This window comes from Procambarus clarkii, chromosome 12 (genome assembly GCF_040958095.1).
Source record: "Procambarus clarkii isolate CNS0578487 chromosome 12, FALCON_Pclarkii_2.0, whole genome shotgun sequence".
Taxonomy (NCBI): domain Eukaryota; kingdom Metazoa; phylum Arthropoda; class Malacostraca; order Decapoda; family Cambaridae; genus Procambarus; species Procambarus clarkii.
In genome coordinates, this window is record NC_091161.1 from 48,720,166 (window position 1) to 48,738,485 (window position 18,320).

The 18,320-nt window shown below is 40.6% G+C and overlaps 4 pseudogenes; all 4 read left to right on the top strand.

Annotated features, from left to right (window-relative positions):
* The first annotated feature begins 1,272 nt into the window (after window positions 1-1,272).
* On the top strand, window positions 1,273-2,238 carry LOC123748728 (pre-mRNA-splicing factor 38A pseudogene; annotated as a pseudogene).
* A 3,101-nt stretch (window positions 2,239-5,339) lies between these two features.
* Window positions 5,340-6,305, top strand: LOC138364061 (pre-mRNA-splicing factor 38A pseudogene; annotated as a pseudogene).
* Window positions 6,306-11,178: 4,873 nt separating this feature from the next.
* On the top strand, window positions 11,179-12,132 carry LOC123753003 (pre-mRNA-splicing factor 38A pseudogene; annotated as a pseudogene).
* A 3,108-nt stretch (window positions 12,133-15,240) lies between these two features.
* Window positions 15,241-16,194, top strand: LOC138364063 (pre-mRNA-splicing factor 38A pseudogene; annotated as a pseudogene).
* The last annotated feature ends 2,126 nt before the right edge of the window (window positions 16,195-18,320 follow it).

Below are 18,320 nucleotides of genomic sequence, written 5' to 3' on the forward strand. Positions count from 1 at the left end.
TCTATCGCTGACGCGCTCTCACAATATCTCCCAGAACTCATGCTATTATTGTTATTTGTACTGCAATATGACTTACCAAACGAACAAGAGACAAGCATTGAAAGCTAGATGCATGCGAGCTCTCCATAGAAGGTACGAGCTGGCCGCAAATGCGTAAATCACGCATTGTCACAAGTGACCGCGAGTAGAGTAACTTGTCGCGTGCGCTACGCAACTCCAACTTTTACAACTAGATCTGGTTTCACAGCCTTTATTTATTATTCAATTTACATGAAACTTGCACACTATATGTAGAGTTTACGCCTCTAAAAACTTACGCCATTATTCTTATCTACGTAGATTTATTGATTTTATAAATAATGATACACTTCATTTTGTTGCATACGTTTTTGGGAAACTTTTAAAATCTGTATTTAGGAAAGACTTGGGTAAATACTGGTTCAGTAACAGGGTTGTTGATTTGTGGAACCAATTGCCACGTAACATTGTGGAGGTGGGGTCTCTCGATTGTTTCAAGCATGGGTTGGACATGTATATGAGTGGGATTGGGTGGTTATAAATAGAAGCTGTGTTGTATGGGCCAATAGGCCTTCTGCAGTTGCCTTTGTTCTATGTTCTTATGTTTACAAGTGGATTGATGGACACAACAAACGGGATAATAATAGGGTATTAAAAGTATCAACACAAGACAGAACACGAAACAATGGGTATAAATTGGATAAATTTAGATTTAGGAAAGACTTGGGTAAATACTGGTTCAGTAACAGGGTTGTTGATTTGTGGAACCAATTACCGCATAACGTGGTGGAGGTGGTGTCCCTCGATTGTTTCAAGCGCGGGTTGGACATGTTTATGAGTGGGATTGGGTGGTTATAAATAGGAGCTGCCTCGTACGGGCCAATAGGCCTTCTGCAGTTATCTTTGTTTTTATATTCATATGCTCTCATAATCTTGCTCCTCCCCACCCGTCTTCTATCCCTCACTGACACCTGACTCCTACCCTCTTCTCTAGGACACTAATAAATACGCCTCCATCCTAAACATGGCACACCATCTGGTCACCACTTGGTCCGGGAGACATCTCCCGTCACGCAGGGTGCAGTCGCACCTCCACAGATCTCCAGTATCATCTATTGATACTGGAAATGGCTCAAAAGGGCCACCACTTACGGGCTATTCATGCCCGTGCCACCTTTTGGGTGGCTTAATCTTCTCTCTCTCTCTCTCTCTCATCAATCAATCTGAACATGGCCTCTGTAATCAGTAGGCGACATGGCCAACCGCACGATCAGGGAAGCCCGGGCCACTCACGGCACAAACCCCCAGTATTTAGTTGAGAAAATTATAAGAACTAGGATATACGACTCTAGATACTGGAAAGAAGAATGCTTTGCCCTCTCGGCGGAATTACTAGTCGACAAAGCAATAGCCCTCAGGTGGATTGGTGGTGTTCACGGAGCCAACAGCATACCCACGCCATTCCTATGTCTCGTGCTAAAGATGCTCCAGATCCAACCTGAGACTGACATAATTATAGAATTCATCACACAAGAGGATTTTAAGTATGCTCATGCTTTGGGGGCATTTTACTTGAGACTTGTATGTGGATCACTGAATTGTTACAAGTACCTGGAACCTCTCCTTAATGACTTTAGGAAACTACGCGTTATTGACCGTTCCGGCCAGTTCCAGTTTACTCACATGGATGAATATATTGATTGTTTATTAAGAGATGAATGTTCATGTGATATAATTTTACCGAGGATCCAAAAGAGACCGATTCATGAAGCCAACAACGAGCTTAAAGGTCGAGTATCCGTATTAAATGATGATTTGGACAACCACGAGAGGGAAAGTGATGAGGAGGACATCTTTCCTCCACCAAGACCAAGAAATGATCCAGTAGAGCCATCCCGAACAACACTCTGTGACGACCAGGATGGCAGAGGCCACTCTAGCTCCCCACACCGAGGCCTTCCATGTGACAGAGAAAGAGAAAAGCTTCGCAGAAGTCACTCACAGAAGACAGATCATGAAAGAGGCAAGGAAAGGTCGAGAAAGAGACATCGCAGCAGATCAGAACAACGTCAGCGACGAGGATCTCCAGCCCATCGTCCCCATCACCGAAAAATCGTGGAGAAAGAGAATCAAATAGAGAGAGAGGAAGGGATTGGAATCGTTGTGAACGCAAAGGAAAACAATATCGCAGTGGACGTAGTAAATGAGATACCTTTTTGAGGATGTGGTAGGAGCTGACAGTGCTCCATTTGACCTGCAACCTCACTAATATCTCACTGCCCTCTCATGAGTTGACCTCACACTTGACTGCCGCCTCATGATATGAACCTCAAGCTTCCTGTGTTATCATTATATATATAATTATACACGAAGCCTTCTTTGGACTCTTGTATGTATTTGAAGACCTGTATTCACGTTTCTGTCTTATAAGAACTATGTATTAATAAACACTGTTGTAATAAATGAATGCTATTATTTACATCTCATTATTTACCATCCCAAAGAATAATATGTACCTTTATTCAAGAACAAATAAAATATTTAAATATCTTAGCGCCTGGTGCTTGGAGAGTAGCTGTGATTAGGGTCTTCATCTGGATGAAAAATGTGAAAACCATCTTAAATGTGTTTTTTGATGTTTTTGACGTTGGTCGCAGAAAGGTGACATTTATATAAGGTATTTATATAAAGTCGTTTTTAACATATAAAATACGTTAATTTCAGTCACTCAATTCATGGACCTTTGGTGCAAACGTATAACTAATGTTTTTAAACGTTTCTATTTTAAATTAAGTAAAAATGCTTAATGTATGTGGGTGGTTTTGTGCATGTGTGGGGTTGTGCTGGTCTGTGTGTGTGCGTGTACTTTTGATGTGTATGTTAAAGTGCAAATATGTAAGCACTACCATTACAAGAATAGGTGTATGGAGGTATTCCTTTTTTTTATTAATACATTAGGTACATCTGCATTTGTGCAGCTACCCTAGACTACATGAAGGGGGAGTACAGTGTCAAAAAGCTAGTTACGTGATGCTAAAAATTCCCCATCACACTGGATGGTTAGCCCGTTTTGAATGAACAGCATGTTAAAATTTATGAATGCGTCTGTGGGGTTGACCGCTGAATGTAATGGACTTGAGTCGAGGACGGGTTGGTCCCGGGACCTCTGTTGTTTAATATATATATAAATGATTTAGATTCAGGTTTGAGTAGCAACATTTGCAAATTTGCCGATGATACGAAAATCGGTAGGGAAATTAATTCGGAAGAAGACTTACTATCACTTCAAGTTGATCTAGATAGGGTTTTGAAATGGTCAAAGGATTGGCAGATGCAGTTTAATGCTGATAAATGTAAAGTTCTGAGGTTAGGTAATGATGATTACCTAACCTCAGATACGTTACAAGATACGAGCTAGATGGTGTTGAGATTGCGAAAGGGATCTGGGAGTTATGATTAGTAAGAATTTAAGCTGAGTAGACGCAGGCTAACAGTAAGGAAAGAGCAAGAAAAATTCTTTATAGACAGCATAGAACATTGGTATAACAATTATGGGCCTGAGAATGTACAACAGTTTTATGATGACCTCATAAATAATACCTATGAGGCCATCAAAAATAGTGAGTCACGCCAAACAAAAAGAAGTACTAGTAAACAGGTCAGACACAACCAGTACTATGATGATGCTAAACTGAAAGAGCTTAAGGAGCCATGGTAACCGAAAACCTGAAGAAAAATGGAATATTTACGAAAAATTACGAAAAATACTACAACGTTCTGGCAACACTGTGGTACAAACCGTTTAATGATATCTTGAAAAATAACGTAGAGTCAAATTTCCCGCTGCAACTTTCGTGAATCTGGTCCTCGCGGCGTGAGTGCGCCGCGGGTTATTGTATCTTACGTTGTAGAAGTCTTATTTTTCGTAATAGCGTTGAAAATAACATGTTATGCATAAAATGAATATAAACTCACTCATTGGCAACAGTATTGTGTGAGAGAGAGGGTGGTACGTGGCTCAGGCCCTCAGTGACTGTATGTCTCTCGTGGGGAGTGGTTCTATCGCTGACGCGCTCTCACAATATCTCCCAGAACTCATGCTATTATTGTTATTTGTACTGCAATATGACTTACCAAACGAACAAGAGACAAGCATTGAAAGCTAGATGCATGCGAGCTCTCCATAGAAGGTACGAGCTGGCCGCAAATGCGTAAATCACGCATTGTCACAAGTGACCGCGAGTAGAGTAACTTGTCGCGCGCGCTACGCAACTCCAACTTTTACAACTAGATCTGGTTTCACAGCCTTTATTTATTATTCAATTTACATGAAACTTGCACACTATATGTAGAGTTTACGCCTCCAAAAACTTACGCCATTATTCTTATCTACGTAGATTTATTGATTTTATAAATAATGATACACTTCATTTTGTTGCATACGTTTTTGGGAAACTTTTAAAAATCTGTATTTAGGAAAGACTTGGGTAAATACTGGTTCAGTAACAGGGTTGTTGATTTGTGGAACCAATTGCCACGTAACATTGTGGAGGTGGGGTCTCTCGATTGTTTCAAGCATGGGTTGGACATGTATATGAGTGGGATTGGGTGGTTATAAATAGAAGCTGTGTTGTATGGGCCAATAGGCCTTCTGCAGTTGCCTTTGTTCTATGTTCTTATGTTTACAAGTGGATTGATGGACACAACAAACGGGATAATAATAGGGTATTAAAAGTATCAACACAAGACAGAACACGAAACAATGGGTATAAATTGGATAAATTTAGATTTAGGAAAGACTTGGGTAAATACTGGTTCAGTAACAGGGTTGTTGATTTGTGGAACCAATTACCGCATAACGTGGTGGAGGTGGTGTCCCTCGATTGTTTCAAGCGCGGGTTGGACATGTTTATGAGTGGGATTGGGTGGTTATAAATAGGAGCTGCCTCGTACGGGCCAATAGGCCTTCTGCAGTTATCTTTGTTTTTATATTCATATGCTCTCATAATCTTGCTCCTCCCCACCCGTCTTCTATCCCTCACTGACACCTGACTCCTACCCTCTTCTCTAGGACACTAATAAATACGCCTCCATCCTAAACATGGCACACCATCTGGTCACCACTTGGTCCGGGAGACATCTCCCGTCACGCAGGGTGCAGTCGCACCTCCACAGATCTCCAGTATCATCTATTGATACTGGAAATGGCTCAAAAGGGCCACCACTTACGGGCTATTCATGCCCGTGCCACCTTTTGGGTGGCTTAATCTTCTCTCTCTCATCAATCAATCTGAACATGGCCTCTGTAATCAGTAGGCGACATGGCCAACCGCACGATCAGGGAAGCCCGGGCCACTCACGGCACAAACCCCCAGTATTTAGTTGAGAAAATTATAAGAACTAGGATATACGACTCTAGATACTGGAAAGAAGAATGCTTTGCCCTCTCGGCGGAATTACTAGTCGACAAAGCAATAGCCCTCATGTGGATTGGTGGTGTTCACGGAGCCAACAGCATACCCACGCCATTCCTATGTCTCGTGCTAAAGATGCTCCAGATCCAACCTGAGACTGACATAATTATAGAATTCATCACACAAGAGGATTTTAAGTATGCTCATGCTTTGGGGGCATTTTACTTGAGACTTGTATGTGGATCACTGAATTGTTACAAGTACCTGGAACCTCTCCTTAATGACTTTAGGAAACTACGCGTTATTGACCGTTCCGGCCAGTTCCAGTTTACTCACATGGATGAATATATTGATTGTTTATTAAGAGATGAATGTTCATGTGATATAATTTTACCGAGGATCCAAAAGAGACCGATTCATGAAGCCAACAACGAGCTTAAAGGTCGAGTATCCGTATTAAATGATGATTTGGACAACCACGAGAGGGAAAGTGATGAGGAGGACATCTTTTCTCCACCAAGACCAAGAAATGATCCAGTAGAGCCATCCCGAACAACACTCTGTGACGACCAGGATGGCAGAGGCCACTCTAGCTCCCCACACCGAGGCCTTCCATGTGACAGAGAAAGAGAAAAGCTTCGCAGAAGTCACTCACAGAAGACAAATCATGAAAGAGGCAAGGAAAGGTCGAGAAAGAGACATCGCAGCAGATCAGAACAACGTCAGCGACGAGGATCTCCAGCCCATCGTCCCCATCACCGAAAAATCGTGGAGAAAGAGAATCAAATAGAGAGAGAGGAAGGGATTGGAATCGTTGTGAACGCAAAGGAAAACAATATCGCAGTGGACGTAGTAAATGAGATACCTTTTTGAGGATGTGGTAGGAGCTGACAGTGCTCCATTTGACCTGCAACCTCACTAATATCTCACTGCCCTCTCATGAGTTGACCTCACACTTGACTGCCGCCTCATGATATGAACCTCAAGCTTCCTGTGTTATCATTATATATATAATTATACACGAAGCCTTCTTTGGACTCTTGTATGTATTTGAAGACCTGTATTCACGTTTCTGTCTTATAAGAACTATGTATTAATAAACACTGTTGTAATAAATGAATGCTATTATTTACATCTCATTATTTACCATCCCAAAGAATAATATGTACCTTTATTCAAGAACAAATAAAATATTTAAATATCTTAGCGCCTGGTGCTTGGAGAGTAGCTGTGATTAGCGTCTTCATCTGGATGAAAAATGTGAAAACCATCTTAAATGTGTTTTTTGATGTTTTTGACGTTGGTCGCAGAAAGGTGACATTTATATAAGGTATTTATATAAAGTCGTTTTTAACATATAAAATACGTTAATTTCAGTCACTCAATTCATGGACCTTTGGTGCAAACGTATAACTAATGTTTTTAAACGTTTCTATTTTAAATTAAGTAAAAATGCTTAATGTATGTGGGTGGTTTTGTGCATGTGTGGGGTTGTGCTGGTCTGTGTGTGTGCGTGTACTTTTGATGTGTATGTTAAAGTGCAAATATGTAAGCACTACCATTACAAGAATAGGTGTATGGAGGTATTCCTTTTTTTTATTAATACATTAGGTACATCTGCATTTGTGCAGCTACCCTAGACTACATGAAGGGGGAGTACAGTGTCAAAAAGCTAGTTACGTGATGCTAAAAATTCCCCATCACACTGGATGGTTAGCCCGTTTTGAATGAACAGCATGTTAAAATTTATGAATGCGTCTGTGGGGTTGACCGCTGAATGTAATGGACTTGAGTCGAGGACGGGTTGGTCCCGGGACCTCTGTTGTTTAATATATATATAAATGATTTAGATTCAGGTTTGAGTAGCAACATTTGCAAATTTGCCGATGATACGAAAATCGGTAGGGAAATTAATTCGGAAGAAGACTTACTATCACTTCAAGTTGATCTAGATAGGGTTTTGAAATGGTCAAAGGATTGGCAGATGCAGTTTAATGCTGATAAATGTAAAGTTCTGAGGTTAGGTAATGATGATTACCTAACCTAAGAACATAAGAACATAAGAACAAAGGTAACTGCAGAAGGCCTATTGGCCCATACGAGGCAGCTCCTATTCTATAACCACCCAATCCCACTCATATACTTGTCCAACCCGTGCTTGAAACAATCGAGGGACCCCACCTCCACAATGTTACGCGGCAATTGGTTCCACAAATCAACAACCCTGTTACTGAACCAGTATTTACCCAAGTCTTTCCTAAATCTAAACTTATCCAATTTATATCCATTGTTTCGTGTTCTGTCCTGTGTTGATACTTTTAATACCCTATTAATATCCCCCCGGTTATGTCCATTCATCCACTTGTAAACCTCTATCATGTCACCCCTAACTCTTCGCCTTTCCAGTGAATGCAACTTAAGCTTTGTTAATCTTTCTTCATATGAAAGATTTCTAATTTGGGGAATTAACTTAGTCATCCTACGCTGGACACGTTCAAGTGAATTTATATCCATTCTATAATATGGCGACCAAAACTGAACTGCATAATCTAAATGGGGCCTAACTAGAGCAAGATATAGCTTGAGAACCACACCAGGTGTCTTGTTACTAACGCTGCGATTAATAAATCCAAGTGTCCGATTTGCCTTATTACGAACATTTATGCATTGATCCTTTTGTTTTAAATTCTTACTAATCATAACTCCCAGATCCCTTTCGCAATCCGACTTCGCAATCACAACACCATCTAGCTCGTATCTTGTAACTCTATCATCATTACCTAACCTCAGAACTTTACATTTATCAGCATTAAACTGCATCTGCCAATCCTTTGACCATTTCCAAACCCTATCTAGATCAACTTGAAGTGATAGTGAGTCCTCCTCCGAATTAATTTCCCTACCGATTTTCGTATCATCGGCAAATTTGCAAATGTTGCTACTCAAACCTGAATCTAAATCATTTATATATATTATAAACAACAGAGGTCCCAGGACAGAGCCTTGAGGCACTCCACTTACAACATTTTCCCACTCTGACTTGATTCCATTTATACTAACTCTCTGTTTCCTTTGGTATAGCCATGCCCTAATCCAGCTTAATATAGCACCCCCAATACCATGAGACTCTATTTTTTTAATCAGTCTTTCATGTGGCACTGTATCAAAAGCTTTGCTAAAGTCAAGGTATACAACATCGCAATCCTTACCACTATCAACTGCCTCAACAATGCTAGAATAAAAAGATAACAAATTTGTTAAACATGAACGGCCATTTATAAAACCATGTTGCGACTCAATTATTAATTTATGTTTTTCAAGATGAAGACGAATTTTATTTGCTATTATAGATTCGAGTAACTTTCCCACAATAGACGTTAGGCTAATTGGTCGATAGTTAGACGCAAGTGATCTATCTCCTTTCTTAAAAACTGGTATCACATTAGCAACTTTCCAAAACTCTGGCACTCTGCCTGACTCTATTGATTTATTAAATATGGTTGACAGTGGGTCACAAAGCTCCTCTTTGCATTCTTTAAGCACCCTAGCAAACACTTCATCCGGCCCTGGGGATTTGTTTGGTTTGAGTTTTACTATTTGTTTAAGAACATCCTCCCTGGTAACTGCTAAACTCGTCAACCTGTCCTCGTCCCCACCCACATAGACTTGTTCGGCTGAAGGCATATTGTTAAGTTCCTCTTTAGTAAATACAGATACAAAATATTTATTAAAAATACTACTCATCTCTTCATCACTATCTGTTATTTGACCTGTCTCAGTTTTTAATGGACCTATCCTTTCCCTAGTCTCAGATACGTTACAAGATACGAGCTAGATGGTGTTGAGATTGCGAAAGGGATCTGGGAGTTATGATTAGTAAGAATTTAAGCTGAGTAGACGCAGGCTAACAGTAAGGAAAGAGCAAGAAAAATTCTTTATAGACAGCATAGAACATTGGTATAACAATTATGGGCCTGAGAATGTACAACAGTTTTATGATGACCTCATAAATAATACCTATGAGGCCATCAAAAATAGTGAGTCACGCCAAACAAAAAGAAGTACTAGTAAACAGGTCAGACACAACCAGTACTATGATGATGCTAAACTGAAAGAGCTTAAGGAGCCATGGTAACCGAAAACCTGAAGAAAAATGGAATATTTACGAAAAATTACGAAAAATACTACAACGTTCTGGCAACACTGTGGTCCAAACCGTTTAATGATATCTTGAAAAATAACGTAGAGTCAAATTTCCCGCTGCAACTTTCGTGAATCTGGTCCTCGCGGCGTGAGTGCGCCGCGGGTTATTGTATCTTACGTTGTAGAAGTCTTATTTTTCGTAATAGCGTTGAAAATAACATGTTATGCATAAAATGAATATAAACTCACTCATTGGCAACAGTATTGTGTGAGAGAGAGGGTGGTACGTGGCTCAGGCCCTCAGTGACTGTATGTCTCTCGTGGGGAGTGGTTCTATCGCTGACGCGCTCTCACAATATCTCCCAGAACTCATGCTATTATTGTTATTTGTACTGCAATATGACTTACCAAACGAACAAGAGACAAGCATTGAAAGCTAGATGCATGCGAGCTCTCCATAGAAGGTACGAGCTGGCCGCAAATGCGTAAATCACGCATTGTCACAAGTGACCGCGAGTAGAGTAACTTGTCGCGCGCGCTACGCAACTCCAACTTTTAACACTAGATCTGGTTTCACAGCCTTTATTTATTATTCAATTTACATGAAACTTGCACACTATATGTAGAGTTTACGCCTCTAAAAACTTACGCCATTATTCTTATCTACGTAGATTTATTGATTTTATAAATAATGATACACTTCATTTTGTTGCATACGTTTTTGGGAAACTTTTAAAAATCTGTATTTAGGAAAGACTTGGGTAAATACTGGTTCAGTAACAGGGTTGTTGATTTGTGGAACCAATTGCCACGTAACATTGTGGAGGTGGGGTCTCTCGATTGTTTCAAGCATGGGTTGGACATGTATATGAGTGGGATTGGGTGGTTATAAATAGAAGCTGTGTTGTATGGGCCAATAGGCCTTCTGCAGTTGCCTTTGTTCTATGTTCTTATGTTTACAAGTGGATTGATGGACACAACAAACGGGATAATAATAGGGTATTAAAAGTATCAACACAAGACAGAACACGAAACAATGGGTATAAATTGGATAAATTTAGATTTAGGAAAGACTTGGGTAAATACTGGTTCAGTAACAGGGTTGTTGATTTGTGGAACCAATTACCGCATAACGTGGTGGAGGTGGTGTCCCTCGATTGTTTCAAGCGCGGGTTGGACATGTTTATGAGTGGGATTGGGTGGTTATAAATAGGAGCTGCCTCGTACGGGCCAATAGGCCTTCTGCAGTTATCTTTGTTTTTATATTCATATGCTCTCATAATCTTGCTCCTCCCCACCCGTCTTCTATCCCTCACTGACACCTGACTCCTACCCTCTTCTCTAGGACACTAATAAATACGCCTCCATCCTAAACATGGCACACCATCTGGTCACCACTTGGTCCGGGAGACATCTCCCGTCACGCAGGGTGCAGTCGCACCTCCACAGATCTCCAGTATCATCTATTGATACTGGAAATGGCTCAAAAGGGCCACCACTTACGGGCTATTCATGCCCGTGCCACCTTTTGGGTGGCTTAATCTTCTCTCTCTCTCTCTCTCATCAATCAATCTGAACATGGCCTCTGTAATCAGTAGGCGACATGGCCAACCGCACGATCAGGGAAGCCCGGGCCACTCACGGCACAAACCCCCAGTATTTAGTTGAGAAAATTATAAGAACTAGGATATACGACTCTAGATACTGGAAAGAAGAATGCTTTGCCCTCTCGGCGGAATTACTAGTCGACAAAGCAATAGCCCTCAGGTGGATTGGTGGTGTTCACGGAGCCAACAGCATACCCACGCCATTCCTATGTCTCGTGCTAAAGATGCTCCAGATCCAACCTGAGACTGACATAATTATAGAATTCATCACACAAGAGGATTTTAAGTATGCTCATGCTTTGGGGGCATTTTACTTGAGACTTGTATGTGGATCACTGAATTGTTACAAGTACCTGGAACCTCTCCTTAATGACTTTAGGAAACTACGCGTTATTGACCGTTCCGGCCAGTTCCAGTTTACTCACATGGATGAATATATTGATTGTTTATTAAGAGATGAATGTTCATGTGATATAATTTTACCGAGGATCCAAAAGAGACCGATTCATGAAGCCAACAACGAGCTTAAAGGTCGAGTATCCGTATTAAATGATGATTTGGACAACCACGAGAGGGAAAGTGATGAGGAGGACATCTTTCCTCCACCAAGACCAAGAAATGATCCAGTAGAGCCATCCCGAACAACACTCTGTGACGACCAGGATGGCAGAGGCCACTCTAGCTCCCCACACCGAGGCCTTCCATGTGACAGAGAAAGAGAAAAGCTTCGCAGAAGTCACTCACAGAAGACAGATCATGAAAGAGGCAAGGAAAGGTCGAGAAAGAGACATCGCAGCAGATCAGAACAACGTCAGCGACGAGGATCTCCAGCCCATCGTCCCCATCACCGAAAAAATCGTGGAGAAAGAGAATCAAATAGAGAGAGAGGAAGGGATTGGAATCGTTGTGAACGCAAAGGAAAACAATATCGCAATGGACGTAGTAAATGAGATACCTTTTTGAGGATGTGGTAGGAGCTGACAGTGCTCCATTTGACCTGCAACCTCACTAATATCTCACTGCCCTCTCATGAGTTGACCTCACACTTGACTGCCGCCTCATGATATGAACCTCAAGCTTCCTGTGTTATCATTATATATATAATTATACACGAAGCCTTCTTTGGACTCTTGTATGTATTTGAAGACCTGTATTCACGTTTCTGTCTTATAAGAACTATGTATTAATAAACACTGTTGTAATAAATGAATGCTATTATTTACATCTCATTATTTACCATCCCAAAGAATAATATGTACCTTTATTCAAGTACAAATAAAATATTTAAATATCTTAGCGCCTGGTGCTTGGAGAGTAGCTGTGATTAGGGTCTTCATCTGGATGAAAAATGTGAAAACCATCTTAAATGTGTTTTTTGATGTTTTTGACGCTGGTCGCAGAAAGGTGACATTTATATAAGGTATTTATATAAAGTCGTTTTTAACATATAAAATACGTTAATTTCAGTCACTCAATTCATGGACCTTTGGTGCAAACGTATAACTAATGTTTTTAAACGTTTCTATTTTAAATTAAGTAAAAATGCTTAATGTATGTGGGTGGTTTTGTGCATGTGTGGGGTTGTGCTGGTCTGTGTGTGTGCGTGTACTTTTGATGTGTATGTTAAAGTGCAAATATGTAAGCACTACCATTACAAGAATAGGTGTATGGAGGTATTCCTTTTTTTTATTAATACATTAGGTACATCTGCATTTGTGCAGCTACCCTAGACTACATGAAGGGGGAGTACAGTGTCAAAAAGCTAGTTACGTGATGCTAAAAATTCCCCATCACACTGGATGGTTAGCCCGTTTTGAATGAACAGCATGTTAAAATTTATGAATGCGTCTGTGGGGTTGACCGCTGAATGTAATGGACTTGAGTCGAGGACGGGTTGGTCCTGGGACCTCTGTTGTTTAATATATATATAAATGATTTAGATTCAGGTTTGAGTAGCAACATTTGCAAATTTGCCGATGATACGAAAATCGGTAGGGAAATTAATTCGGAAGAAGACTTACTATCACTTCAAGTTGATCTAGATAGGGTTTTGAAATGGCCAAAGGATTGGCAGATGCAGTTTAATGCTGATAAATGTAAAGTTCTGAGGTTAGGTAATGATGATAGAGTTACAAGATACGAGCTAGATGGTGTTGAGATTGCGAAAGGGATCTGGGAGTTATGATTAGTAAGAATTTAAGCTGAGTAGACGCAGGCTAACAGTAAGGAAAGAGCAAGAAAAATTCTTTATAGACAGCATAGAACATTGGTATAACAATTATGGGCCTGAGAATGTACAACAGTTTTATGATGACCTCATAAATAATACCTATGAGGCCATCAAAAATAGTGAGTCACGCCAAACAAAAAGAAGTACTAGTAAACAGGTCAGACACAACCAGTACTATGATGATGCTAAACTGAAAGAGCTTAAGGAGCCATGGTAACCGAAAACCTGAAGAAAAATGGAATATTTACGAAAAATTACGAAAAATACTACAAGGTTCTGGCAACACTGTGGTCCAAACCGTTTAATGATATCTTGAAAAATAACGTAGAGTCAAATTTCCCGCTGCAACTTTCGTGAATCTGGTCCTCGCGGCGTGAGTGCGCCGCGGGGTATTGTATCTTACGTTGTAGAAGTCTTATTTTTCGTAATAGCGTTGAAAATAACATGTTATGCATAAAATGAATATAAACTCACTCATTGGCAACAGTATTGTGTGAGAGAGAGGGTGGTACGTGGCTCAGGCCCTCAGTGACTGTATGTCTCTCGTGGGGAGTGGTTGTATCGCTGACGCGCTCTCACAATATCTCCCAGAACTCATGCTATTATTGTTATTTGTACTGCAATATGACTTACCAAACTAACAAGAGACAAGCATTGAAAGCTAGATGCATGCGAGCTCTCCATAGAAGGTACGAGCTGGCCACAAATGCGTAAATCACGCATTGTCACGAGTGATCGCGAGTAGAGTAACTTGTCGCGCGCGCTACGCAACTCCAACTTTTACAACTAGATCTGGTTTCACAGCCTTTATTTATTATTCAATTTACATGAAACTTGCACACTATATGTAGAGTTTACGCCTCTAAAAACTTACGTCATTATTCTTATCTACGTAGATTTATTGATTTTATAAATAATGATACACTTCATTTTGTTGCATACGTTTTTGGGAAACTTTTAAAAATCTGCATTTAGGAAAGACTTGGGTAAATACTGGTTCAGTAACAGGGTTGTTGATTTGTGGAACCAATTGCCACGTAACATTGTGGAGGTGGGGTCTCTCGATTGTTTCAAGCATGGGTTGGACATGTATATGAGTGGGATTGGGTGGTTATAAATAGAAGCTGTGTTGTATGGGCCAATAGGCCTTCTGCAGTTGCCTTTGTTCTATGTTCTTATGTTTACAAGTGGATTGATGGACACAACAAACGGGATAATAATAGGGTATTAAAAGTATCAACACAAGACAGAACACGAAACAATGGGTATAAATTGGATAAATTTAGATTTAGGAAAGACTTGGGTAAATACTGGTTCAGTAACAGGGTTGTTGATTTGTGGAACCAATTACCGCATAACGTGGTGGAGGTGGTGTCCCTCGATTGTTTCAAGCGCGGGTTGGACATGTTTATGAGTGGGATTGGGTGGTTATAAATAGGAGCTGCCTCGTACGGGCCAATAGGCCTTCTGCAGTTATCTTTGTTTTTATATTCATATGCTCTCATAATCTTGCTCCTCCCCACCCGTCTTCTCTCCCTCACTGACACCTGACTCCTACCCTCTTCTCTAGGACACTAATAAATACGCCTCCATCCTAAACATGGCACACCATCTGGTCACCACTTGGTCCGGGAGACATCTCCCGTCACGCAGGGTGCAGTCGCACCTCCACAGATCTCCAGTATCATCTATTGATACTGGAAATGGCTCAAAAGGGCCACCACTTACGGGCTATTCATGCCCGTGCCACCTTTTGGGTGGCTTAATCTTCTCTCTCTCTCTCTCTCATCAATCAATCTGAACATGGCCTCTGTAATCAGTAGGCGACATGGCCAACCGCACGATCAGGGAAGCCCGGGCCACTCACGGCACAAACCCCCAGTATTTAGTTGAGAAAATTATAAGAACTAGGATATACGACTCTAGATACTGGAAAGAAGAATGCTTTGCCCTCTCGGCGGAATTACTAGTCGACAAAGCAATAGCCCTCAGGTGTATTGGTGGTGTTCACGGAGCCAACAGCATACCCACGCCATTCCTATGTCTCGTGCTAAAGATGCTCCAGATCCAACCTGAGACTGACATAATTATAGAATTCATCACACAAGAGGATTTTAAGTATGCTCATGCTTTGGGGGCATTTTACTTGAGACTTGTATGTGGATCACTGAATTGTTACAAGTACCTGGAACCTCTCCTTAATGACTTTAGGAAACTACGCGTTATTGACCGTTCCGGCCAGTTCCAGTTTACTCACATGGATGAATATATTGATTGTTTATTAAGAGATGAATGTTCATGTGATATAATTTTACCGAGGATCCAAAAGAGACCGATTCATGAAGCCAACAACGAGCTTAAAGGTCGAGTATCCGTATTAAATGATGATTTGGACAACCACGAGAGGGAAAGTGATGAGGAGGACATCTTTCCTCCACCAAGACCAAGAAATGATCCAGTAGAGCCATCCCGAACAACACTCTGTGACGACCAGGATGGCAGAGGCCACTCTAGCTCCCCACACCGAGGCCTTCCATGTGACAGAGAAAGAGAAAAGCTTCGCAGAAGTCACTCACAGAAGACAGATCATGAAAGAGGCAAGGAAAGGTCGAGAAAGAGACATCGCAGCAGATCAGAACAACGTCAGCGACGAGGATCTCCAGCCCATCGTCCCCATCACCGAAAAAATCGTGGAGAAAGAGAATCAAATAGAGAGAGAGGAAGGGATTGGAATCGTTGTGAACGCAAAGGAAAACAATATCGCAGTGGACGTAGTAAATGAGATACCTTTTTGAGGATGTGGTAGGAGCTGACAGTGCTCCATTTGACCTGCAACCTCACTAATATCTCACTGCCCTCTCATGAGTTGACCTCACACTTGACTGCCGCCTCATGATATGAACCTCAAGCTTCCTGTGTTATCATTATATATATAATTATACACGAAGCCTTCTTTGGACTCTTGTATGTATTTGAAGACCTGTATTCACGTTTCTGTCTTATAAGAACTATGTATTAATAAACACTGTTGTAATAAATGAATGCTATTATTTACATCTCATTATTTACCATCCCAAAGAATAATATGTACCTTTATTCAAGTACAAATAAAATATTTAAATATCTTAGCGCCTGGTGCTTGGAGAGTAGCTGTGATTAGGGTCTTCATCTGGATGAAAATGTGAAAACCATCTTAAATGTGTTTTTTGATGTTTTTGACGTTGGTCGCAGAAAGGTGACATTTATATAAGGTATTTATATAAAGTCGTTTTTAACATATAAAATACGTTAATTTCAGTCAATCAATTCATGGACCTTTGGTGCAAACGTATAACTAATGTTTTTAAACGTTTCTATTTTAAATTAAGTAAAAATGCTTAATGTATGTGGGTGGTTTTGTGCATGTGTGGGGTTGTGCTGGTCTGTGTGTGTGCGTGTACTTTTGATGTGTATGTTAAAGTGCAAATATGTAAGCACTACCATTACAAGAATAGGTGTATGGAGGTATTCCTTTTTTTTATTAATACATTAGGTACATCTGCATTTGTGCAGCTACCCTAGACTACATGAAGGGGGAGTACAGTGTCAAAAGCTAGTTACGTGATGCTAAAAATTCCCCATCACACTGGATGGTTAGCCCGTTTTGAATGAACAGCATGTTAAAATTTATGAATGCGTCTGTGGGGTTGACCGCTGAATGTAATGGACTTGAGTCGAGGACGGGTTGGTCCCGGGACCTCTGTTGTTTAATATATATATATAAATGATTTAGATTCAGGTTTGAGTAGCAACATTTGCAAATTTGCCGATGATACGAAAATCGGTAGGGAAATTAATTCGGAAGAAGACTTACTATCACTTCAAGTTGATCTAGATAGGGTTTTGAAATGGTCAAAGGATTGGCAGATGCAGTTTAATGCTGATAAATGTAAAGTTCTGAGGTTAGGTAATGATGATAGAGTTACAAGATACGAGCTAGATGGTGTTGAGATTGCGAAAGGGATCTGGGAGTTATGATTAGTAAGAATTTAAGCTGAGTAGACGCAGGCTAACAGTAAGGAAAGAGCAAGAAAAATTCTTTATAGACAGCATAGAACATTGGTATAACAATTATGGGCCTGAGAATGTACAACAGTTTTATGATGACCTCATAAATAATACCTATGAGGCCATCAAAAATAGTGAGTCACGCCAAACAAAAAGAAGTACTAGTAAACAGGTCAGACACAACCAGTACTATGATGATGCTAAACTGAAAGAGCTTAAGGAGCCATGGTAACCGAAAACCTGAAGAAAAATGGAATATTTACGAAAAATACTACAACGTTCTGGCAACACTGTGGTCCAAACCGTTTAATGATATCTTGAAAAATAACGTAGAGTCAAATTTCCCGCTGCAACTTTCGTGAATCTGGTCCTCGCGGCGTGAGTGCGCCGCGGGTTATTGTATCTTACGTTGTAGAAGTCTTATTTTTCGTAATAGCGTTGAAAATAACATGTTATGCATAAAATGAATATAAACTCACTCATTGGCAACAGTATTGTGTGAGAGAGAGGGTGGTACGTGGCTCAGGCCCTCAGTGACTGTATGTCTCTCGTGGGGAGTGGTTCTATCGCTGACGCGCTCTCACAATATCTCCCAGAACTCATGCTATTATTGTTATTTGTACTGCAATATGACTTACCAAACGAACAAGAGACAAGCATTGAAAGCTAGATGCATGCGAGCTCTCCATAGAAGGTACGAGCTGGCCGCAAATGCGTAAATCACGCATTGTCACAAGTGACCGCGAGTAGAGTAACTTGTCGCGCGCGCTACGCAACTCCAACTTTTACAACTAGATCTGGTTTCACAGCCTTTATTTATTATTCAATTTACATGAAACTTGCACACTATATGTAGAGTTT